At 32.8% G+C, this 27,673-nt stretch overlaps 1 long non-coding RNA gene across 1 annotated transcript in view; it reads left to right on the forward strand.

Annotated features, from left to right (window-relative positions):
• LOC102163618 overlaps positions 1 to 24,379 on the forward strand; it is a 72,119-nt gene extending 47,740 nt beyond the window's left edge. Inside the window, exon 6 of the long non-coding RNA XR_305016.2 lies at positions 21,178 to 24,379. This is a non-coding gene — a long non-coding RNA (uncharacterized LOC102163618). The remainder of the gene's footprint in view (positions 1 to 21,177) is intronic.

Here is a 27,673-nt window from a genome sequence, read left to right on the forward strand (position 1 = left end):
CCCTAGCCTGGGAACTTCCATATGCCGTGGGTGCAGCCCTAAAAAAACAAAGAGTTTCGTGCTTTAGAGGCAGAAAGGAAAAAAAAAAAAATGAGAAAGTAGATTAACTTCTATAAGAAGAAACATATTAATACAGCAGGAAAGAAAAGGAATATGTTATCTGAAGAAAAATAGAGTTTGGTACATGTAGGAAGTTGATAGCATATATTATCAATGAAAGCAACAGTTTTTTCTCTCTTCTTAAAGATGATCTACCCAGATTGTGGGATCACTCATAAATATCAGAAATGCGGTGATCCCTCTTCCCATGCCAGAGTTGCAGAAATGCATTCAAGATGCTATAGTTTAGAGGTTGAATTGGATTTGGGCAGAAGCTTATTAGTTTTTATGGCACTATTAGAACTAATACCAAATTACAGATGGGAAAAAAAATCATGGTTTTATCTAGGAGTGTAGGAATATTAAATACTGTTTGTGTGTATTAATAGGAAAATACATCCGAGCTGCAAAGAATCTCTTTAGAAAGGGTACTTGAGATATAGCCATTTCAATATTGGGGGTCATTCAGTACCAACTTTCATTTTATCTAATAAATAGTCCAGTGCTCTAGCTGGAACTATACAATAGTTCTATAGATTTTTGCATTTTGGCTGCCGTTCATCCTCACACTCATTTCTGGGAATCCCTCATATATTCCCTTTTTTCCTCTTGAGGGTTGATTAGAATAGTCAAAGGAGAGCATACTTGAATTTCATTAGAAGATGACTGATCAATAATTCTCTCTTTCTATAGTATAATCTATTTATAGTTTAGACTATAAATAGTTCTTATCAAAATAAGAACTTGAAAAATAAATATTCTCGTAGATATTTTACCTATATAAGTTTTTGAAGACTTTACTGTAATTTTAAATTGTGAATTTATGAAAAAATACAAATATAAAATATATATATAGCCTTGCAATTATATTTCATTATTTAATATTAATTATTTTTATAAAAATAGGAAATTAAATTTCCAGTTTTCTTCAAATATGAATATTTCAGTCAATGATATAAATGTTAACTGTTGTATGAATTATATATAGATTACAATAAATCATATGTACATATAATTTTCTGCATATAAGGGAAAAATATTCCCTAATGTTCTGATAAAGAAATCCTTAAAAAAAATCACATTTGAGGTCTAATCAACCTCCTTTTGAATAGCTTATTTCACAAAAAATTAACAAAAGTCTCAAACCTATTTATAATCTCCAGTCAAATCTTTGGATAACACCTGAATGGGATGTCATGGAGTTCAGTGGAAAAACACATCTCAAAACATGAATAAGTTGAATAGAAATTTAACAGCTACTTAATGCAAGAGACACAACTAGTAGTTTGAATGTCTTCAACATAGAGGGCCTTGGGAAACAGATGATTCTTTCCAGTGAAATCATAGCAGAACTTTGAGTAAGTGAAGACTGCCTTAAAAATCTATGAGTTCAATGGAAGAGAAAGGACAAAACTGAAACAGACCCACTCTAAAGCTCTAAGTTCAAGACTCTACAAAGTAAAGGTGAACAGCCCAAAGTCTCACTGACTACTGGAACAGAAATCAGTTATCTTCCCTGAAAGATGAGAGAAGCAAGAGTCAACAATACATCACCCAAAATGTCCAATAAGCCATAAAAATGACTAGAAATATGATGGAGTAGGAAAATATGACTCCTGGACAAAGGAAAGTAAATAAACACAGGTTCCAAGATGAACCAGGCATAGAAATTAGCAGGCAGAGGTTTTAAAGCAGTTATTGTAAATATATTCAGATGCCCAAAGAAAATCTTAGTAAGTTAAGAAATACTTTGAAACAATAAGACTGAAGCTTTAAGAAATTAAAATTTATTGAATGGTACTAATAGGATATTGAGGATGACAAGATCAGCTCAGTGACCTTAGAGACAGAGCAATAGAAAATATCTAATGTAAAATGCAGAGAGAAAATTATGTTAAAAAAATGCATGAGTTGGATGTCAGTAACCAGTAGATCTAATACATGTGTAATTAGAGTCCTAGCAAAGAAGAGAGAAAAATAGGAGAAAGAGAAATAAATAAATATATATTTGAAGAAATAATGAGAAAGATGTCCAAAACATGAAGGAAAACACAAATATACTGATTAATGTAGTTCAGAAATCCTAAAGCAGACTAAATTAAAATAAAATCACACCCAGACATATTATAATTAAATTGCTTAAAAGAAGAGATAATAATAAATATCTTAAAAGCATCTAAAGAAAAAGTGTCACATTAAATACAGAAGAATAAAGATAAAAAAATAACAGTGGAATTCTCCAGAATCAAAAACAAAATAATGCTAGTACACAGTGGACCAGTGTCTTTAAGGCACATAGAAGAGAAGCAAACAAACAAGCAAAACACAGAAATTGCTGTGAGAAATATTCAGAGAGATACATATGATTTCAGATGGAACTTATCAAAGGATAGAATGAATAGATAGATAAGTACATTGGATAAATGAGAAAGACTAACTTAATGTTTTTTCTGTGATTAGTTTAATATTCAGCTAATAATTAATGCAAAAATAGAACATTTTATGGTTAGGTTTATAGTATATGTAGATATCAAAACATGGCCATAGCACAACAAAATTGAGGTAAATGAAGTACTGTTATTACAAGGTGCTTACATTTTGCGTAAAGTGCTGAAATATTAACTCTATACTCTGATAAATTAAGGATATATAAAATAATTCCAAAAGCAAAAACAAAATAGTACTGAATGGTATAGAAAAAAGGAATTTAAATGGAATGTTAAAAAATAATTGATCTAAATACCAGAGAAGGAAGGCAAGGTGATAACAGAAACAGAAAAATAAGTGAACACATAAATATAGATAGATAATAGGATAGTGGTAATATAAGTCCGATTACATTGCAATTACATCAGATAGAAATAAGAATTAACGATTCAATTAAAAGTTACATATTGTAAGTCGAATTTTAAAATAATAATAATCATTTAAGCCAGGCATAATTATTATTTTCACTAAGAGATATGCACTTTAAATATAAAGTAATAAATGGTTTTAAAGTAAAAATGATATAAATTCCATGCAAACATTAAACACAAGAAAGCTAGTGTGTCTAGTAAAATAAACTTCAAGGAAAACCATATCATGAGGACTAGAGAGGGACATTTAATATACAGTTAAAAAAGAAAACCTTCTGAGGACTATTTTTCAATCGAGCCTTATCAACAATTATCAGTCACATACTCAGAGTATCTATTATTCCCGTACCAGAAAATGTTTCCTGATCTAGGATTTGTATGGATTCTGTATTTTAAAGTATCTGATGTTCAAACTGTCATTATTCAAAATACCCGTTTGAGCTTGAGCTGTATAGTTTTTAGCTGCCATTTATTTGTAGGTCAATGTCATAAAAGATAAGAGGTAATATTAATGCTACATGACAGATACTAGAGAATTCTTGTTCTGATCTGCACAAGCTCTTATGGAACAATGGGAAATCAGAGAAAGAACAAGAGGTCATCTGCAGCCAAACCTGGTCAGGAAGATATAGAATCTTTTCATCTTTCTTTTTGTTCCCTCTATCCTGCTTTCTTCTTTCAATTGGAAGTAGTATTGTGAATAGATTCAGCAGAAAATAAATGAAGCTATCAAAAATTATTTTTTTTTTCAGAATCATTCCCTGAATTTCAGGACAGACATTAGTATATGAGCTAAGGTATATCAGAAGACACTAGGAAACTAAAGTATTAATAAACTTTAATGTGAAATCATTGATGTGATGAGGCTGGAATATGTGCACCCTTTTACATAGTGAAGATCTGCTAGACAAATTGTTACCTCTTGCTATTCCCAAAACTAATCTTTTCAAAGAGCAGAGAAAGATACATTTATCTATCCTAAACCATGTAAGAAACAGCCTCTTCATAACATCCAGTAATATCCAGTAATCCTAAAATATTTATTTAAGAGTTCTTACCTTTAAAAGAAAAAATTGCTCTTTGAACAGATTATATATGTATATGCATACACATTCACACCATATGTATAATATTAATACAATCAGTACAGTCATCTTCTTCATACTTGGTAATATGAATTTATTGGTTAGAGTGACTCTGAAATAAAAGAATAAAGTGATGTATTCTCTAAGATACAAAGAAAACTAGAGTAACAGATTATGAGTGTTGGCTGTTCAAATACAAGTTTAAATGTTTGCCAGAGGTTGGGGAAATCACGTCAACAAGATTTAAAATTACTGTCACATTTTCAAACTGAACAGTTGAAAATATTTAAGGATTGAATTTTCTTGTTTTATGGAAGAAATATAGCTGTATACCATTAAACATTAACATTTGTCTAACTAATATAGAGTTTCTTTCCTTCGCTGTATTTGAAAATAATAATTTTAAGTTCATAACTTAAAAGAAAAGTTTATATTTAAAAATAATGTTCCAAACAGTGTAAAATATGCCACCTAAAAAATAGCTAATAATTGTTTTGAATCAGTTGTGAAAATAAAATTCCAGATTCTGTTGTTAATGAATTTTATCTTTAAAAAAATTTTTAATAAGAGTATAGTTGATTTATAATGTTTCTTAAATTTCTGTAGTACAGCAAAGTGATCCAGTCACCACTTTCCCCTGACAAAACAAGTCTGATCTCCATGTCCCTGAGTCTGTTTCTGTTTTATAGATAGGATCACTTGTGCCATATGTTAGATTCCACATAAAATAATTCGCTATAGTCTTCCAGTATGCTATGTACGTGGTTGAATCTGTAACATTACTTTGAATCAGACTGATAAAACATTTTAATATATTGCTTAATTCAAAATATTACCTGGAGTTCCCATTGTGGCTCCTTGGAAATGAATCTGACTAGTAACCATGAGTTTGTGTGTTCGATCCCTGGCCTCATTCAGTGGGTTAAGGCTCCTGCGTTGCCTTGAGCTGTGGTGTAGTTTGCAGACGCAGCTCAGCTCCTGCACTGCTGTGGCTGTGGCATAGGCCGGCAGCTGTAGCTCTGATTAGACCCCTAGCCTAGGAACCTCCATATGCCACGGGTAGAGCCCTAAAAAGAAAAAAAAGAAAAAAAGAAAAAAAATTACCTAATTTACTTAATTTTTTGAAATATATAATCAGATCCAGTGATTTTACTTTCATTAAACAATGCATTGTTTAACACACTTCTGTTTTGTTTTCTTTTTTTTTTTTTTTTTTCTGCCTCCTTTGCAGCATATGGAAATTCCCAGACCAGGGGTCGATTCGGAGCTGCAGCTGCTACCTATGCCACGGCCAGGGCAACACTGGATCCCAGCCACACAGCCTATCCCACAGATTATGGCAATCCAGAACCCTAATTCACTGAGCAAGTCTGGGGATCGGCCCTGCATTTTCATGGTGACTACATGGGGTTCTAACCCACTGAAACACAATGGGAACCCCAGAGTTTTCTTTCTTGACTAAGGTTCATTATGGTAAAAATATTGAAGATGTTGTGGGCACTTACTGCATGAAGCATGTGCCCACAAATCTACTGAGGTCAGGGTAGAAAAGACTACAGTGAAGGCACGGATGGACTTAATTAGAACACAAGTGATACAGACCAGAAATCCAAAGAGATGAAGCATGCATCACCCTCCAGAGTGAGTATTAACATAACCTACACCCCATTTTTTCCCATGAGGAAACATGAGTGATGTTCTGTGGAATACCTAAACGTAATGGACTATGGAGCATCCACATACAGGGTTCATGTCTGCAAAGAGGGATACGGACAAGAATCTGAGTCCTTGTCATGATTAGTTACCTTTGGGTAAGTCATGTCCTTCACATTCAGTACCTTAAGTACTTTTACACATGTTGGCAGGGTTAGGAATAATGAAGATAAGGTGACCTGCAGAAGACATTCAAAAAGGCAGAAATTCATTGTTATTATCATATTCATTTCACAAGGTATTGAGAAATGTATCTAATGGGGAAAAATAATAAATAGATATATTTGTATTTCAACAAGTTAAATGTTAGACCATTCCTTCTCAATCCTATCAGAACCAGTCCCACATACATTGCAATGAATCTCTTATTGTGTAATGATGACTAGAGAAACTGTAACCTAACTTCACAGACAGCTATAAAAGTAATGTAATGCTCTAACTGTATTATTAAATGAATATAAAAATGAATTTAAAATTAAAAATAATATATGCCTCAATAATCAAATTCTTGGCCATACCTTTGGTAGAAGACTCAATGAAAAAGCCCAAGACCTTTGCATTATATTAATACAGAAAATTGCAACTTATAAATGTAGTTCAATAGTAAGAGTAGCACACCATTGGTTATGTGGATTTTGGGAATTATTTAATAATATTATTTATTATATTAAAAATATTTTCTCTCCTTGCATAATTGTCAAATAATTGGAAAATTACATTAATAAAAGGTGCTCCCAAAAACATTGGGTTTATGAAAAAAATTATAGTTCTAGGTTGAAATCTTTTTAAGTAATTTTTTATCTTATGTAAATATGTAAATATATATCAGATCACCTTAGTATGTGCTGACAAAAGTCCATTTTTGGAATGGTGCGGCCTTGGCCGATTTTTATTAAATGCCAATGGCTCCTCATTCCCCTACGACACTGAAAAGTCCTACAGATTTCCAAATGCCTCACTGGATAGAATTTTCCATCCCTAAGGTAGTCCATTTTGGATAATTCCCACCATGATAACTTAGCAAAGAAAACCTTCTTTTTATTGTTTGAGCTTCCTCAATAAAGGGATATTGAGGGAGTTCCACATCAGGTTAAGGACAGCATTGTCACTGCTGTGGCTTGGGTCACTGCTCTGGCTTGGCATGGGTTTGATCCAGGGCCCAGGAACATCCACATGCCATGGGTGTGGCAAAAAAAAAAAAAAAAAAAAGAAAAAAGAAAAGAAAAAGAAAAAAAAGAGAAAAAGGAAATAAAAAATATATATAAAAAAATAATGACACCATAGGGAACTATATCTACCCCCTTGTGATGGAACATGATAGAGGATAATGTGAGATAAAGAATGTGTGTGTGTATATATATGTGTATATATATACATGACAGTCACTTTGCTGTACAGCATAAATTGACAGAACATTGTAAATCAACTGTAATTAAAAATTTTACCAAAAAATGACACCAAGATTTAAAATAATAATAAAAAATAAAGGGATATTGAAACGAAGCTGGACCTTGGTAAGCATCTACATACCATGGGATTCAGATTTTGTAATGTGTTTCTTTTTCTTTTTCTTCCTTTTTTTCTCTCCTTTCATTGTTTTTTTCCCCTTGCTTTCAAGAAGTACTTATAATACATTTACCATATATAAAACACTATCCTGGTGATAGAACCATGAATGAGTAAATCACACTCCTTGTAAGCTTTTTCAAATGAGGAGGGTAGAAATGAAAAGGAGTAACTCAAACAAAGGGCTTGTGTGTGTGAAATAAAAGTTAAAATATTAAATATGAGCACTTGGATAGAAGAGCAGGATCTGAGGGTAAAATGGGGACTGGAAGAAGAGAATATAAAAGAAGTTTGAGTTGAGAGAGGCTGATAAGGCTGGTGACTGTTCTACATGGGAAAGTTATGACTGATATCTCTGAGAAAGCACCATTTGAAAATACTTATGTGAGACAGTGAGAAGATATTTGAGAAGAGTTTCTCTGGTGAAGACGTCAAGAGCAAGGTTCCTATGTGAAGTGCATGCAGGACACTGTAGAAGTTTAGAACTTACTCTAACTTCGATGAATAGCTGTAGGAGAGTTTTGTACTTTAAAAGGATCACTCCTATAAGAACTCCCTGAAATGAGAGATTGCATGATTGAGGCTGTATTTTGAAGGTAAAACTGACAGTATTTGATGATGGATTGAAGCAGTAGAAGGAAGATAATCAAAGATTTTCATGTTTGGCAATGAGCCCTGGATGAACAGTGGTGCAATTTACTATGATACAAAGGATAGGGAGGAGCAGGCTGGCACTGGGACATGGTAGAATTTAAAGCAAGGCATTTGGAGACATTATATCTGAATTTACTCTTAGATTCACAAATAAAAATCAAGAAGGAGGTAAGGGCAAGTAGAATATATGAATTTCGAGCTCAGGAGAGAGCCATGAGTAGAGAAATAAACATATTTGTCAGCAGCAGCTTGTCTATGTCATGTGGAACTTAAATGAAGATAGAGTAGAAATTAGTGAAGGGCTTTGAATGCAAAAAATGTTATTTTAAGAAACAAATTAATAAAGAATTCAAATTTTTAAAGCATACAAAATTACTAAATATTTTATGATTTTGTTAAACAAGTATTTATCACTATCTAAACAGTATTAATTTCTGTCATTGAAATATATTTCTACAAAATTATGTGGAAAGAAACCTGCACAAAGGAGATAAAAACTCCTCTCTGTTGATAGGATTTTAAGCTAAGCTTATTGTTGTCATTTGTTCTTTCACCTAGAAGACATGCATGATTTTTTTAAATTGGCAAATATACCATTTGTAAAATTGTGCATTAAAGGTATTAATTTGCTAGCAGTGTACAGGATAAATTAGCATCAACTAGGGGCAGTGTGAGACACTAGTTAGAACATTATTTGGAAGGTATTTGCATCAATGTATCTTGGAATAAAATAGAAAAAGCTCCCAGTTAAGCAGGAAGGCTTTTTGGTTTTTTTGCTTTGGGTTTTTTGTTTTGTTTTTTGTTGTCAAATTTAAATAAATTATATCTTGAAGAAAATCCCCATACAATCTTGAATTTTGATGTAAATAAATACAGTACTGGCCCTTGATACCTCTGTGTTTTGCCTTGCATATTGGCACACTAAATAAAAACCCTGACTAAACACATTTATTCTGCCCTTTCACACATGCAAATATGTCATTAAAAGTGTATATACACATATAACTATGTTGATTGATATCAATTAAATTCAGGATGACAATGTTGAAAAAAGCCCATAAAGATACCAGGCAGAGGTACACTGTAGAACTTGTTCAGTCGCCTCCTCACCCCACCCCACCCCCAACTATGGGAGTATTTCGTATCTGCTTCTTTATTTGTCAAACCTCCTATATATTCACACCTACTTACACTAAGGTAGTGGCCCCACTTCCTCCTCCACTGTCAAAATAGAAGCAGTAAAAAAAAGAGTCTACACATTTCATTGCCTCATATTCCTACTTACCAGTATCTTAAGATAATGTCCCCCAACATATCATCATACTTCATCTATCCATGATTCTGCCTAAGTTAAATAATTTTGTTTTTCACACACTATGTCCCCTTTATACTTTGTACTTCAGTACAGAGCCCCAGGAATACTTTTGGGATCTCTTAGTCAAAATTATTTTCTACATGTGGGCAGTTTCCATCATTATAAAAACATAATGTTACTGTTGCATCTTTAAAAAACATTATTGTTTTAAATTCCAGCTGTCACAGCAGTTCCCATTTGTTGTAAAATTCTAAGAAAAAATTGTCCTTGTAAACATCCTCAAATTCTCACATTTTTTTCTCCCTTAAATCCAATCCAGCTGAAAGTTTGCTCCTAGTATTCCACATAAATATCCCCAATGATTTCTACATTGTCAAAATCCTTCTGCTTGGAATTCTCCACTCTAGATATCAAATGGCCACCCTCCTTATATGCTATGGATTATTACTGAAATATTATTTTCTCAAGGATATTCTTCTTAGGCATGCCCTGATTAACCTATTTAAAATTGCAACCACATCGTCCCCCAGAACTCGTAAACCTATTCTATTCTGCTTAAAAAAAAAGTTTTTCTCCAGCATTTAAGAATGTTCTAAGAGTACAGTCAAGCCTCATTTTTAGAGAATTTTTATATTTGAGATTTCATCTACTCCCAAAAATGTATTGTAACCCTACCCAAGTCATATACATGGTCCTTCTTGAACATATGCAAAGAGATAGGAAATTGGGGTCACTTGGCATGCAAGTTCCTACTGAAGTTAATAATACTATACTCAGACCGTTGATTTCAGCTTTCATACTGTAAACAAGTACACTTCTGGAAAGTATTTTAGTGCCAGATTTTTCATATTTTTGTGTATTTCTGTGATGATTTTCCTGCTTTAAATTGCCCTGAACTATAGTGCAGAAGTGCTTTCTAGTGTACTGAAGTGTTGGTATGCTGTGGTGTGCCTTATGGAGAAAATTTGTGTTAGATAATACTGTTAGTTTTCAGGCTTGAATTATGGTGCTGTTGGCCAAGGGTTTAGTGTAAATGAATCAACAGTGTATATTGAATAAGGTGTCCTTAAACAGAAATACACGTAAAACAGACTATGTATTGATCAATTGACAGAAATATGACAGAGGCTCACAGGACCCTAACTCTAGGAACAATGATTAAGTATTCACTAATTCAGTGTTCCCAGTGATTTTTTAGAGTTAACCACCTTGATTAATAAGAATTCTTTGTATTTTTTTTTACTGAATACAATGTAAACTCCTTGATGCTAAGTACATAAAATATCTAGCATTATTTAGTTTCATAATGTATTTAATTTTAAATTTATAAAAACAAATAATGTATACACATATTCACAGGCACACAGCAAAGAAAGCCTATAAAATTATGTTAGTCATAGTTATTATCAGCAGGTTACAATGTAAATATGCTCAAAATAAATTGTGTGGTGGTTGAATGTATGGTATAATTCACAAATTCTGATTTATTGAACATATATGGTAATATATGAAGAGGCTAGTATGATTATCTATCTATGAAATTTTCTATCAATCAAGCATTGCCTGGCATATAATGTGTGCCCAATATTTTTTTACAGAAGAAAAGAATAAATTTGTTGTTTTTCAGTCTCACTAGGACAGGAGTAAAGACTTAATTTCATGAAAAAAAAAAGCCTGTTATTTTGTTATGCTTTAATAAATTCACAGCATTTCAAAGGAATAAAAGTAAAAACAAAATGAAAGTACTGCCTTATCACTTGTCTTTCAAAACAAGCTTCAGCATATCTAATCAAAATGCTTCTCTTCTCATAGTATTAACAAATAGTGTTCTAAAATAATCCAATAACTGTTCTCAACAGCAGACATGCTACAAAGAAAATATCTCCATAATATCTTTTTAGAGTGCTGAAAAATTAATCAAAAAATTTGTAGGCTGTTGCAATGACAAGTACATTAATCTCTAAGCAGCTACATTGATATTTCAAATAATATATTTTCTAAATATCTTTCCATGATGTTATACATTTATCTTTTTAAAAAGTCTTTTTGTTGTCCTTAAGCAAAGAAGAAATAAACTGCTTTAATGGACTAACAAAGAACATTCAGGGAAATGCCACAGGGACCTCACATATCAAATATATCAAATTTCAAAGACCACATTCCTAGTCAAAAATATAATGCATAGCATGAAATATGTAATTCGTTGCCAGCTAGGTACTATTTTCTTTGAAAATAAAATATTCTTTAAATGTTCCAGGATATAAACCAGAATGTATAGCTCTGAAAGTAAAAGTTTAATGGACTTAGTATATTCCATAATGGCCATTAGTCAATTATTAACTTTCACACCACTCGCATAACACAATTGGTCCTGAATTTAAACAGTACTTTTCACATTCTCTTCTATTCTTTTTCTACTAGAGGAGTTTTATTATCAATTCCCTTACATAACTCATGGAAAAATATTGCATGCTAATTTATATTGATCGTCTAGTAACATGTACCATTTTGATTAATTTCTCAGAGTTCCTTTTATTATAAAAAGGAAAAGTATTTTTTACATATAAAGAAGGTTATACATAATTTTATTTCATGGTATGTTTAAAGAGCAAGGATTTTTTTATTTATTCTTTACTAATAAGAAAGTACAATTTAGTTAAAATTCACATAAAATTTAATATGTCCTGAGAGAGATGAGATTTTTTTTTTCTCTTTAGTGTGGCACCCGTGGCATATGGAGGTTCCCAGGCTAGGGGTCCAATTGGAGCTGCAGCTGCAGGCTACATCAGAGATGCGTCTGTGACCTACACCATAGCTCTCGGCAATGCTGGATTCATAACCCAGTGAGGGAGGCCAGGGATCAAACCCACAACCTCATGGTTCTAGTCTGATTCGTTTCTGCTGTGCCATGATGGGAACTCCAGAAATAAATTTTTAATGTATATTAACCATTGAATTAAAATAGAATCTAGATTAACTATTAATTGATCCCAAACAGGTATATTTTCTTTATTTAGTAAATTTATTTGTCCTTTATTTTGGATCTAGGAAAGACTTACAACTGACCAAATAGCTGGCAGTTTTCATGACTGAACAGGTTATTGGCAGGGTAGGCAGGATGTCTATGTTACCCACCATTCTGACATCATGCTTGTCCATATTAACTTATGTATGAATCATGAAGCATGTATTTAATGCCTATTGTTTCAATAACTTGTGTGACACTCTAAGACATCTCAAGCACTTAGAAAAGTTAAAAATTAATCATCCATCCAATGTTTTTCAAAATTAGTTAACTGTATATTTAAAAGATAAATTTATTATCCCTTTGCCAATATTTCCAAAATTATATTGTTGTATTTAATTTACTAAATAAATTGTGCTTTCAGTTCACCCAGGTTGTCATTTGTATGTAGAGAGCCATCTGTGCTTACTTTTCCCTTGTCTCCATTTATTCTTTTTGTTGTTGTTGTTGTTTGATTTTTTAGGCCCACACCTGGAAGTTCCCAGGCTAGGGGTCAAATCGGAGCTGCAGCTGCTGGCCTATGCCACAACCACAGCAATGCAGGATCGAGCCACATCTACAACCTATACCACAGCTCATAGCAATGCTGGATCCTTAATCCACTGAGCGAGGCCAGGGATCAAATCCATATCCTCCTGGATACTAGTCGAGATTGTAATGCTGGAAATCACTTAGACTTCCCTAATTTTTGATAAAAATAACCCTTGTCATTTTTCTTTCAGTTTAGGGACAATTATTGATTTGATACATACATTTTATGTTATACTGAGACATGTAATATATAAATATAAAACAACTGATAAAGTAATTCAATATATAAATCTATTCATAGAATTTTAAAAGTATGACAACATAATTTTGTATGCAAATATACCGTCTTATATATTTTAAACTTTGTATCAAATAAAAAATAGAAGTTGTAGCATGAAATATTCATCAAAACATTTCAATACTTTTAAACTTTTATTGATCACCAGAAATTGTTGATTTAATCTTTTGACACAACTTATCATTGGCTAAATGAGCTATAATGTGATCAAGAGAAAAGCACCAGACTTTTCCAAAATCTTCCTTATTAAGTTGACGCTAAAGATTCTTCAGGTGCCTGAGAGGAGGTTTATGTCCCTGAAACAGGGTGCCACTGGCTTGTAACAAGTAGTCTTTTCCCGTGAAATTTCTTTTCCATTAGAGAGAAGAAATTATTTTGGCTGACAGAAGCTGACTTATTCAAATAGGGCTCCTCTTCACAGATTTATTAGCTGTCACGGGCTAAAGATTTCTTGTTACTTGCTAGGGTCCATATTATAAAGACAAAATAAAAATAAGATCTAATTGACTCTTTTCCCCAAGACTACTTGATATTGCATAGGGACTACTGCCTCATATTTTGGGAAGTTTTTTTCAAATATTACAAATCATTAGGAATAGGCCATCAGACAAACATTTGTCTGCTACCATGGATCTCAGTAAATTCTCCAGAGATAATCTGCATCAAATCAAGCTTTCCACTTAGGCATTACATCAAAAATTTGCATAATATATTTCTTTCAACTTAGCATGGTAGGTCCCCCTTTCCCCCCAAAGCTTTGAACCTTAGGCAACTCCAGAAAACTGAAATAAATAAGATGTCTACAGCAGGATCTCTACCTTTAATGTCAAATTTAAGAAAAAAGAAAAAAAAATCCTTAGATTTTCAGTGGAACTCTTCTGGTATATTATATGGGTTACATACCTCAACATTCTTGCCTTTACCAGCAAAATATCAACCCGACCTATAAAGTATTCCAAAATTTCTGTTTACTTATAGTTTTTTAATGGCCTCACCCATGGCATATGGAAGTTCCTGGGCCAGGTATTGAATCCAAGCAGCAGCTGCGACTTATGCCACAGCTGTGGCAACACCAGATCCTTTAACCCACTTTGTGTTACCAGGGATTGAACTCAGGCCTCCTCCGTGCCAGAGCCAGTGCAGTAAGATTCTTAACCAACTGCACCACAGTGGGAACTCGCCAAAATTTTAAAACTTTTTATTGGATAGTTTATGTTATTTAGCAAATGCCTTTGGAAATATACTGGTTAATACACAAGTATTTAATTTTAATTAAATTTTAACATACAAGTCTTAGACACATAGTATTATACTAATAGATGTCATAATGATTGTATTCATGAAATAAAACCTATATAATAATAGTATATCATTCACTTACATTTTAAAATATTTAATTTAGACATAGATTTAAATGTATAACCAGATGTCCTTCCTTTTTTACCCTGCCTCCCTTTTTTCCTGACTTCCTTCCTTCTCATTCCATAAAATTTGAGTTAGGAATAAATTAGGCTTTTGTTACTGAATTAAGAATATTTATACTTTTTTTCCTCTTCTCTGAGACAATTCGTGCACAAAATACTTTTGTTCTTTGAAAGGCTGACCCATTAAACTTTGGGAAAATACATCAATCATTTGTCAAGATAGACTTTTTAAAGTACATTGGTTATATTTCTATTTATTCATGTTTATCACTTTATGAATATATAATGCTGGTTTAGTGTATCATTCGAAGTTTGGACCATAAGTAATTATTGTAGTAGATGCTGTTACATTTGTGCAAATGCTAGAGCTAGAAGTTCATAGGGCAGGCAGTCAAGAAGAGAAGATGGATGTAAAGTAGGTAGAACATACAAGCTTGTGTCCCAGAAGATGAACTAAAACCTGTGTAAGTTTTATCACTCTTACTTTTCAGTATGAGTGTCCTGCAGAAGCAATTTGCTCTTCATCCTAGAGCTTCACACAGACACCCAACACATACATGTGCTTTCACAGAGAGACATAGACACATTCACCTGACCTAGAGGACAGAGAAGATGGAAGAGAATCTAGGGGAGGATAGAGCAGTTGCAGGGCTGACCACTGCCTAACACCAACAAAGTGAGACAGCAGGTAAACAATAATGTATGCTAACTATGAAATGACTGGCTTTTTTTTTTTTTTTTTTTGTCTTTTTAAGGTTGCACCTGCAACATGTGGAAGTTCCCAGGCTAGGGGTTGAATCAGAGTTGTATCTGCTGGCCTACACCACAGCCACAGCAACATCAGATATGAGCTGTGTCTGTGACCTACACAACAGCTCATGGCAACACCAGATCCTTAATCCACTGAGCGAGGCCAGGGATCGAACTTACGTCCTCATGGATACTAGTCAGATTCATTTACGCTGAGCCACAACAGAAACTCCATGACTGGCTTTACTTCCAGACTCCAAATCTCCCAAAAAATAATCTGTATATTTCAGCTACTGCAGGGTATAAATTTTAGCTACTGCAGTAGCTAAAATATGCAGATTAGTTCCCACATTGGTAGGAAGTAAACCAAGGGAGCACGCACATCTGCACTAGTGGAAACATCAGGTAAGACTAAGACAGGTAAATTATCTGGACCTGCAACAGATAGGAAATAATCTGTACAAGGAGGCCCTGCTGTCCTAGAACTGTATTCTCACTCTCTGCCCCCAGCCTCTTCCCTTACCTTCTTATCTCCACTTCTCCACTTTCCTCCCCATGAGAGCTATGCTGACCTCCTTGCTTTTCCTGGAGCTATTCTCTGATTGGGCAATTTGTATTGTTGTCCTTTCTATGGGAATATTCTCACCCCGGATATTCTGAAGTTCCCTCGTCATTTCCTTTGGACCTTTTCCATGAGTCTCTCTGCCTGATATTTTGGCTGAGAGTAAAACATTTCTATATCTGCATTTCCTAATCTGCATTTGTAATACACTTTTTCTTTATAATATTGATCACCATCTAGCATAGTGTACATTTTTATTTACCTTGTCTACTATCCATCTCCACTTATTAAACTCAATGAGAATAATATTTTAGCCTATTTTTAATTCCTTTCTCTACACTGATTTCTATAAGACAGGCTAGCACTTAGTATTTGAGTAATATTTTTGTTGTTGAATGAATATATGGCTTGACGGCATGCAAACTATAATTTCTAATACCAGTGATCGTTCATGAATTTAACTTTAGTAAATAATTATTTTCTGCGAAAGCAGGAATTGGAAGCACTTCAGTCACTGTGCATTATTTGTATGAATAAAGTAGCTTAAACAAATTATAACCAGGTTTACTTACATATTTAGATCTGTAAGCTCATGTGGTGTGTGAGGGTGTAGTGAAATTCAATATTCTGTATTCTAAAGAATTACATATAATTAAAGTCTGTGTAATTGTTTTGACAGGAATTTCTTTTTAATTTTATGTTATTGGACAATGGCTTTTGTGCATACCTGTATACTTGCAATTTCCTTATTCTATTTTTAATTTCATTGCAGTTATCTTATTATTCATAATGTAAATATTTATGCCACCATTTATACTCACTTTAGCGTAAAGGTTTTTGTTTTTTTTTTTTTTTTGTATGCAGCAGTGCAGCACTATTTAACCATACTGTTTGCTCTTTATTCTTTATCATACAGTATACAGAAATTATTTGACATTCAGGATAAGACTGAAAATCCAATCAACCTCATTAGTAGCCTTGTATTTTGAAATTTTTTATCAAAATGAATTACTCTCAAATGCACACCTGCCTATCTTAAACACTTTGCTGAAAATGTGTGTGTGTGTGTGTTTTCAAGAATTTATAAAGCTGAGGTTAATCTGTGATGGTTCCCTAACTAATATTCTACCACATATGTATTTCATAGCTAATTCTACTGAATTTGATTTCTGATTACATCTTTAGATGTAATGCTGAATATAAAAAATGGAAGATAAAATAATTGGAGGAGATAATATACAAAAGTCTACTTACATATAATAATATGAAATAACTATGAATATAATAAATATATCTTTCTCTTTCAAGAACTGGATAATATTAATTAAAGTATGTTAAAAGATATGACCAAATTTGGTTTCACTTAAGATTGCTTTTATTGTGAGATAGAGAAAATCCTATTTTTTTAATTCAGATACACAGAGTGGCAAGAACTAAAGCAGTTATATAATCTCATCCCTTTGCCTGTACAGCACTCCATTAAATTTTTATTGTTTTAAACAATATCTTTACCTCTATCCTCAAGCTATCTTTTCTCATTTTAACATGAAGGAAAAAATACCTAGCTAACAATACTGGGAAGAAGTTATTAACTGAGAATGTAATAGGGCATCTTTCTATGTTTCCTACAGAGACATGTACAATGAAAGCAAAATCAATTGTGAGATACTAAAGCATTGTTCTACAACTCCATAATTTCTGAAGATTTGTTGTTTATTTGTTTTCAGAGGCAAGTTCAGTAATGTGTTCTCTGAGAAACAGGAGTGCAGGGCTGTAATTATGCTTGAATAAAGTTAGTTTTGTGGAATGAGATTTGCCTAAAGACAAACTGATAGAAATCAACTTTAGAAAGGAAGGAAATATATTTTTAAAGAAGGAATTGAGGAGCAGAATTTTATTTAAATAAGTATAACTTACTAGGAAGAAATAAAAAGGAAACGATATCAATGATAAGTAGACTATAGTATATGATTGAATGGAATCTGAAAAATAAATTGATTCAGGACTGTTGTGTTTCATCTTGAGAAGATGAAAGTCTATATGGAGAAGGTAAGATAAGGAGTAACAACTTTCCAATAACATGGTTGCAAATTACTTTTTTCATCCCCCAAATGAAGATGTTTTCCCCAAAGGTGTGTAGTTATTATTTATTCATTCATTAAGGTGTACACACAACAAGCATTTGCTGTCAGCTAACGGTATGCCCGGTGCTGAGTTATGTGTTGGCCATAAAAAAAGGAATAAAACTTCCTGCTTTTGTGCCAAATAGTGGGGAGAGTGATAGAAAAAAACATATCAACAAATGAAGGGAGAACACTTCACATGTGATAATGTGTGCTATATATGTCAGGCAAAAAGAGAATCATGAAGCGAGTTGAACAAAAGCTTTTCTCATTTGTTGAATTGTAAATTTACACATATGTATGTTATATAACATTAAATATATATAACTTTATACCAGTGTGTATATGTTGATACCAATATACTGACATATATGTTTTTATATTCATTAAATTGATCACATCAGCTAGTTTTTATAGTGATCATTATAGCATAGGATAAAAAACACTAGAGATGAGAGACATCGAGAATTAAGAATTTAGTATTTCAAGCAAAGTCACCAGCTTTTTCTGTACAGGTCCAGATACTTTACAGAAAAAAAAAAGAATTTTTTTGCAAATATCCAACTCTGCCTTTATGAGAGCTAAACCAGCTATATATAATATAAAAATTAATGGGTGTGGCAATATTCCAGTGAAACTTTACAAAAACATGTGGAACAAACCGTTATAATTTTTGAGGTATGGTTTAAGAGTTGTGTTCCCTCTCAAATAACTCCCTATTTCTTGGCAACATGATATGCCTACAAACACTTTATATAAAAACGTATTCCCTAGAGTTCTTCAGGAACACATAACAACTATGAATTCAGATATCATGCCCATGTGAAAATTTTTGTTTCTGAATTCTTAAGAAGTTTTACCCTGGTGCACAGTTTGAAACAAGGATATTTTCTTGACATTCTCTTTTGTAGGATGGATTATTCTTTAGTCTACACTTATTCTAAGAGAAAAGCCATTAGGTCACTCACCTTTATTTGTTAAGGCTTCTATCAGATTTCCCATAAAATCACACCTCAGGTTTTGATTTTTCCTGCATGGTAGCATAAATTGAAGATCACATTCAAAAGGATTTAGCAAATAACCCTTCTTGACTTTCTGGATTTATTTGACTTTGTTTTTGGTCTCTAAGAATTTTTTTTATTATTATATTTTCTATCTCAATGCATTTCATGAGATGCTTTTATTTTTATATGGTTTCCTGGCACTTTTAGGTTTCTTTGCTATATATATTTGGGTGTATCATTGTTTTATAGCAGTGTTGATCAATATTCCTTCCCATTACACTTTATTTGAAGTAGTTTTTATTTTCATTATCTTATATTGCTGTCTTCATAAAAATCTTCTAACTGATTAAATCACTCCAAATACCACTTTTCAAAATTAACTTTTCACTCATCTGAAGCTTAAACAAATTTCTATAAATTACAACCTCATATTCACCCCTACTTCGCAAAATACTGTCTGTTATGGGTTGCATTGTTTTCTTCTCCAGAATATGTTGAATTACCTCTGAATGTGATGTTATTTGAAAATAGGGTCATTGTAGGTGTAATTAGTTAAGAGAGGTCATATTGGAATATATGGGGCTGTTAATGCAATACTTATAGAGACACAGACACACAGGGAGAAGAATGCCATGTGATAATGGAGGCAGAGGTTGGAATAATGTGTCTATAAGCAAGGAATGTAAAGACTCTTTGGTAACTGTCAGAAACTAGGGGAGAAACCCGGGACAGGTTGTCCTTCTGAGCACCTCAAAAGGAATCAGCATGCACCACCTTGTATTGGATTTCTAGCATCCGACTATGAGAAAATAATTTTCGTTGTTTTAAGCCAACTGGTTTGTGGAAATTTGTTAAGGCAGCCCTAGGAAACTAAATACTTGCCAAACCTAATTTCCAGCTATATTCTTTCAGAGATTATGAAAAAAACATCTAAACAATTCTCTCATCTTCTGAAATACACATTATAAGTAAGCTATTTTTTGACTTTCTTTCCTTGTAGTTTCAATTTTTACCAGTTTGTTTTCCCTCAGCCAATCCATTCTGCCATAATATCTTCCTCATCTATTTAACATGACACTGATTGCTTCTTTTCCTAAACTACATCATACATTTTTTCTCGGAATTCTTCATATATATATATATACACACACACATAAACGTAATTTTTCATATTCATATTGTATTTTTATACTTCACACAGTATAGTACTGTACTAGACTCATTCAATATATTTAACTTATTTAATTTTATTTAATGTGAGCACATGTCTGTAAAGTGACTCTCTGAACTTTTGGTAAATTAAGCCCCAAATAAAATACATTAGACATTTTCCAAATAAAAGATTGCCCCTCTGTTAGGAATGCAAATAATAATAGTTCAAATTTAATTTTGCAAACTGCACTTCAAATATCTGAAAACAAAAAATGACTTCCTCATTTCAACACTTCCAGCGTCTAACAACAGGTGGTTAGAGGCAGCATTTATTCTTTTTTCCTACCTATTGTGTGTGCTCTGGCACTGTTTGTCTCAAGCCACAGAATTCTTCTCAGATTTTAACTAAGACTAAGCTATAAATAGTAAAATATTTTTTGAATATGCATAATCTTTGAAGAAGGCTGCATGTTTGTAACTTTATTATGACTGTTTAAGTATTTAAATTTAATGCTAGATGAGATTTTTTTTAAAAGAGCATTCTAAGGCATTAGCACTGTCTCATTAATGTGTGACAAAATCTAATTGAATTTTTAATATCTACCTGAAATATATTTGATTTTTAAAGTTTATAAATTTAATTTTGTGGTGTTGTTTATTGAATAAAGCTGTTGTTTAGTTCTTTAAAATACCTTAGGTCTAAGATTCCATTCCTTGATTTTTTTTATTTTAAATATTATACATGATTATTGAGACCCAAATAAGTTATTTGTCTATGATTACACAGATATCCAGTGAGAAAATAAATCATTAGTTTCAGTATTCCAACTACTTATGTTTTCTTTCTTGGTCGCCAACATATTTCATTAAATAATATATATTTGTGTTATCTACAGTTTGTTTAGCACTATTCTGAAAGCTGAATAGCTGTTTGAGTATTAATTATCTCCAGGTTTTGTTGTGTTGTGCTTTGTATTTTTCCAAATTCTTAATTTTGCTTTTCACTTTTTCTCTCAAGGTAGTGTATCTAATATACCTCTGAAAATCCCAAGGCAAGAAGTTCCTGTCCACTGTTCTACAAGGGATAAAATCCTGTGTTTGGTGGTGAGTGATGTTGACTTTAGGCTCAGAGCAAGATGAGGTACAATCTCTCCTCAGCCTCCTCTGTTTCATTCCATGGGTACCTGCCTGACTGATTACGTACTCTGAATGGATACCTGACCAAAAAAAATTTCAGGGCAGTTCAATGTTTTATGCCTCTGATATTGCAATTCATCCTGAGGTCTTATTCCAAAAATTAAAAAAATATTATTTCCAGGTCATTGGAACTTAAAATTCTGAAACAGTTAAAACAAAAAGGACAAAGAAAATAAATACTAATATTCTAAAAAGCTCTTCCACAAAGGATTTAGATAGTAGTCTAAACTGAATAGTCAATGAATGTTAACAAACTAAGATTTATTGAATTATATTTAAGATTGTGTTGTATCTTTATTTAATTTGATTGTACTATAGGTTTTAACAGGTATGTAAATATTAAAACAAGATATGCATTGTGAAATTGAGTAGGCTAATGGATTGATCATTTTGCCCTACCAAATTATTTCATATTATGTTTGCCCTCATCTCAGCAGAAACACACACATACATCCTACCTATACACAGACACACTTGATGTGTTTCATAAAAGCCTTGAGTCAGAGCATGCAGAACAAATAAAAATCCCTGTTTTTTTCTTAAATCCTGGGGACACTGTAAAATTTATTAAACTTCATTATACTTCAATATGTTGTTTGTTGCAGATTCTTCAAGATTTGAAGGAAAAGGTGATGAACATTTATTAAATCAGTTCACTGAGCACTGAGCAATGGCTTAAGGGAAGGTGAACTTGACCTGAAAGACAGTTTTAAAATTATGACCAATTTGTTTTCTGTCTCAACCCATCTTTGTACTATCACGTGATATGACATTATGCAATATGAAGAATTATTAAAAATAGCTTTAATATTAAGGATTTTCTATCTCAGCACATAATGCAAGAAAAAATATAATTTAGCACATACCTATGTCCTTTGTATTAAAAAATTGCAGTTACTACCTATGTATATGATGTGATACAAAAATCAACTCATGTGCATAGTGTGACTGAAAACATTCAATGTGTGAGATTCAGTCATCAGCTGCCATCTTGTATATAAACTTAATCTGTCTAGTGGTTAGCCTTTATTTTCAGACCCTGAAGTTACATCAGAGACACTATCTTCTGCCAAAAAGGTAATGTCACTTGAATTTAAAATGAATATGACATATCTGGTTATTACATGGATATTTTATCTGACAGTTGCTACTACCAAATTGTGAAATGACTGTGTGTTGATTTTGGTTTATGAGAAAAACATCATATAGTTGTCATGTTTGTCTTTAGTTGTGCAGTGGCTTTGAACTTGTTATTTTTATAAGTTTCGTGTTAAATCGTATTAAGTTTTGCTATGCATCATTTTATATTTCAAAGTGATTCCACATATATTCATAATAAACCCTTAACTTAGATCATATTATATCAAATCTAAGACTACTGTGAAGCCTAATGAGTTTGTAGGGACCCAAGCCATATTATAAAATGAAAACCTGGGATCAGAGAGAATTAGAAACATCAATAACTATCACTTACCAGAATTTCCCATTAGAATATTTTATGAGTGTTGCAAACTAAAGCTTGAGCTGGGCCCAGACTTCTAAACAAATGGATTTGTTCTAGGGAATGAGGCATGGCCAGTACATTCCTTAAATATACAGACATATAATGGGACACTTTAGATTGTGTCAGTAAGAAATGAGGAAAAGTATTGCAAGAAATAGAGAAAATAAGGTTTAGCTAGGTAACCATATAGGATGTGGGTGTTGAAATGAACCCCAAGAGAGGGAACTCGAAAGAAACATAAATTAACATGTGCAATGGGTAAGAAAAACAAGACAGTAGGAGAAATGGTATAATTTACTGAGCTGAAAATTACTAAGGACTCAACAGAGATCCCCTTAAGTTAGTTAAATTTAATACAGAAAAAAAATTCTAAATACATAAATCCATGAATCTGAACCTATCTGCGTGCACCTGGCTTTTTTTTCATTTTAAAGGATTCTATCATGAATAGGATATGCTGGATTGAAAATAATTTTGCTGTGGTCCAAAAATAGGCAGAGACTCTCACTAAAAACAAATGTTATTTAATTGATGGAGTTTACTTCATTTTTGTTTAACATACAAAAACTAATTGCTGATAGAACCCTAGTTTTATAATTCTGATATGTTACTTTAGGTACACTCTCTCTGTTTCACACTATTTCACCAAAACATGACAATACTAATTGTTTGACTCCACTGCAGGGGTTATTTTCCTCAGTTTTGTAATTCCGATTAATAATATTGTTTTAAAATGCAGATGTTACAAAATAACTATCAAAACTATGGTCATTTTTTGTAGCTGCAATAATCAGAGGTTTAAAAAGGAGATTAGATTGACAAATGATTAGTAATTCCTCCACTTGACCCAAAGCACATATGTTTAACTATATCTTGCTAGAACAATCGACTCAGTAGCATTTCATGAAAGGCAATTTCTGTATATTTTTATATGAGGCATACTGGGAATGGTAAATGGGTTCATTCTATCCCTCCTAGATTTTGGGTGTCTGATTCAGATGAATCAGATGATTAAAATGTTCTGTAGTTGAAACTATTTTGAAGCTACCTGTGGAAAAATTTAAGAAGAGCATCACTCATGAACCAGTTATACAAAAATTATTTTGGAACCCACTGCATTTGCCCATAAGAGTACATCTTGAAAAGAATTCAGGGTGGGAAAAAACAAAAAAGAATGAGGCACTTTGCGCTTTGGATAAATGGGCACCTATATAGTTAGATGTATATCTCAGGAAGAATATCCATGACCCAGATTATTGTATCTTCCCATATGGTCATTAACATGAGATCTCTGTTCTTTGTAGTTAGCAGTAATTTTTAACTAAGATGCAAGATGGACTACATATGTTTCCCAGCCAAAAAAATTATATATACACTGGTTCCTTCCTATCTCTTCAGAGCAGTTCCTTAGAGATACCAAGAGGCTATAGCCCTCAGTAAAACCTGTAAAAAATAAACTCACAACTCTCATGCTCTGTGTTTTTCTTTGATATGCCATTTTAAATTGAGAATACATAAAATGATGTTTGGATATCTATTTTTTTTTTTCAGGGCTGTAGTTGCAACATATGGAAGTTTCCAGGCTAGGGGTCCAATGAGAGCTGCAGCTGATGGTCTATGCCACAGCCACAGCAACACAGGATCCGAGCCACGTCTGCAACCTACACCACAGCTTATGGCAAGGCTGGATCCTTAACCCGCTGAACAAGGTCAGAGGTCAAACCCATGTCCTCATGGATGCTAGTCAGGTTTGTTATTGCTCAGCCACAATGGGAACTCCCATGGATGTCTTAATATAATCTTTTGTTGCCTTATCTGTATGCTGAGAAGATATCTGCAATTTATGAGATCGTTCAGCCATATTATATAATAAAATATATTTATTTCATAATTGTCTTTGAACAGAGAAAATAGGATTTTTGTTTGTTTGTTTGTTTGTTTGCTTTTTAGGGCTACACCCTCAGCATATGGAGGTTCCCAGGCTAGGGGTCTAATTGGAGCTACAGCTGCCAGCCTACCCTATAGCCACAGCAACACAGGATCTGAGCCATGTCTGCCACCACACCACAGCTCATGGCAATGCCAGATCCTTAACCCACTGAGCAAGGCCAGGGATCGAACCCATAACCTCATGAGTTAGGGTTTTTGGGGTTTTGTTTCATTCTGTTTTTCTTGTTTAAGTAAAAGCAGAGAACTTCAGACATAAAGGTTAGGAACATGTACCCCCAAACCACTTTAGTGGTTACCTGCAAAGTAGAAAGTAGAAGAGAAATCAAAAAACTCCCAACTCTTGGCACCACACTCTCTTTTTTTGTATATTGGCTCATTACTGATGAGGAAAGTACTTTTATTATACTTATTTTAAACATGAGGAAGCTGAGATATAAATTCATGCAGCAAATAATTATTATAATCAGGACTCAAACTAAGGCAGTGTTTCTAAAAATTCTCTGAATTTTATTGCAATGCAGTGTGTAATCTAAAATTAGAAAATTAAAAAAAAAATCAGTAACTAAATATTTGAAAAACATATCAACAATCATGAAAAGTAAAGCCTCAAGTATATTGGCTTTAGAAACCACTTAAATGCTACACTGAAACAACTGAGAATATCGTAAGGACATGATATATGTACATATATATGATATATGTACATATATATAATATATGTGCATACACATACACACATTTGCACACTCAAGAGTTTTACATATATATGTATACATGTACACATTAATTTCACACATGCACAGACACACATATAAATGAGGAATCCGATATCTTTAAAGAATAACTGATACAGATCTTCTTAGACAACTGATGTCCTCTTCATTATAGGTTTCATTAAAACCTAAATAGTTTAGTGCAAATTGAATTTAACATAATTATGAAGTAGCAAATTCGCACCATGGTAGTTTTAACTTTTCAAAAGTATTCAAATTAGAAATCTAAAGCAAACAGATATTCACTTTAAAAATAAGGAGAATGTCTGCATTTGTGTTTAAGACTTCATTGTCAGTGCAGGTCTTCCTCCTCCTTTGTGGGAAATGAATGAAGAAACACGGAATTTCTTTCATGATTGCTAAATACATATGCATACATACATATGTAAACAAATTGCAAGGTGGCAAAGGATAATAGGGAAATCAGTTCCTCTGGATAACATAATAGCCTAAAATACAGTCTTTAAGGAAGTGTCTCAGAGGAAAGCATATTATTAAAAATAAAACAGCAGATTCAGTACAATGATTTCATTTGTTGACAGCAAAATCACTGGTACTGTGGATATCACCTTCTTTCCCCCACCATCAACCCATCAAGTTTTGAATAGCTATTAGTTACTAGTAGTTATCTAGTAATCTACAAAATCTACAAAAGTGGCCTAAAAATGAGTTTTTCACCACATGGCATTATTTAGTAGAAGAATATCCAATGTCTCTATATAGGTACATAATCTACATGAACATCAAGGAAAAAAAAAATTAAAAGGCTTAATTCTCTCTGTTGAAAATAAGGGAGGATATTTTGCCCCCTTCCTTTCCTTGGAGTGTTTACTTTAGAAATTGTATATTCTCAATGGAAACATTTTTGCTGAGAAACATCAACTTTTCATCCCACAAAATTTGGACCTCCAATGCTTTTTAAATAATTAATTTAAATAAGTACTTGGTTTGTACTCGATATTTGGATTAAATTGCTAAGTATTTTTATTGCAAAAATATGAATTAGACCTATAAAACAGAATAACAATTGCTTCCTTTCTCCCTCAACTTCTTAGTGATACCACTTATATTGTTTTTTAGCTTAACTGTGATGTTAAAATGCTCTTATATCTTTCCTGGGTCAAGACAGGGAGCACTGAAGCAGAGAAAAAGGGAGAGGTTTCCACAATCCAGCTGTGCTCTACTGCTCAATGCATTTGACATACTTCATGATGAATGAGGGATACAGACTACTGTACACAGCCTTACTGCAAACAGGTTTAGTTACATCAGTGAATGTTTGAAATTGTGGCTGTTTGCAAGTTTGAAATCCATGTAACTAGATAAAACAATTTCCAAAACCAAAATCAAAGTTCACTTTGCCCTATAACTGTTACCAATATTGATATTTATAAACTTTCGGTGAAAAATATACGGCCTTTTAAGAAAATTACTTCTTTAATTTGACCTAAAATCAACACCGCAGCACAACTCTGATGTTATTATTAATAAAATTATCAGAGTACATCTAGAGTTAATCTTCCTTATGTTTTCTGTCATGGAGAATTGGCAAAATAATTAATAACTTAATTATGAAACAATACACAGGTTTTGAAGAAGGTGATCTATTAACTTCAGTATAGCCTAGTGGTGTTAAGTAACCGTGAAACTGAGCAGTCATTTAACCTTTCTAACCTTCAGAGTCTACAACTGTGAAATCAAAGGAGTAACAGTACTTTTCTTTTTTCACCCTGATGTTCCTTTCTTTATTCAATCATTTTTATTGTTTTCTTTCCACTGAAAATCAAATAAGATGCTATATTGACAGCAACCTGTAAAATTTCAAGTATTATACAGGCACTGTTACTCACATTTATCCCCTTTCCAAGACAATTGGTACTTAAAGACTAACACCCATTCTTGTTTCTTTTGCAAGTACTTCAGATTTTCAGTGTTTAGTAGTTCTAGACTTTTTTCAGAACTTTATTGGCTCTAAGAGTTTGACAGGAGACTGACCCAAGAAAGAGAAATGTAGAACAGTCTGCATTTTATTACTGCTAAAAGAGCTTGCTTAAAAGCAGTTTGGGTTCCCCTTTTTGGCTCTACCGTCA

Source organism: Sus scrofa, chromosome 8 (genome assembly GCF_000003025.6).
Source record: "Sus scrofa isolate TJ Tabasco breed Duroc chromosome 8, Sscrofa11.1, whole genome shotgun sequence".
Classification (NCBI taxonomy): Eukaryota; Metazoa; Chordata; class Mammalia; order Artiodactyla; family Suidae; genus Sus; species Sus scrofa.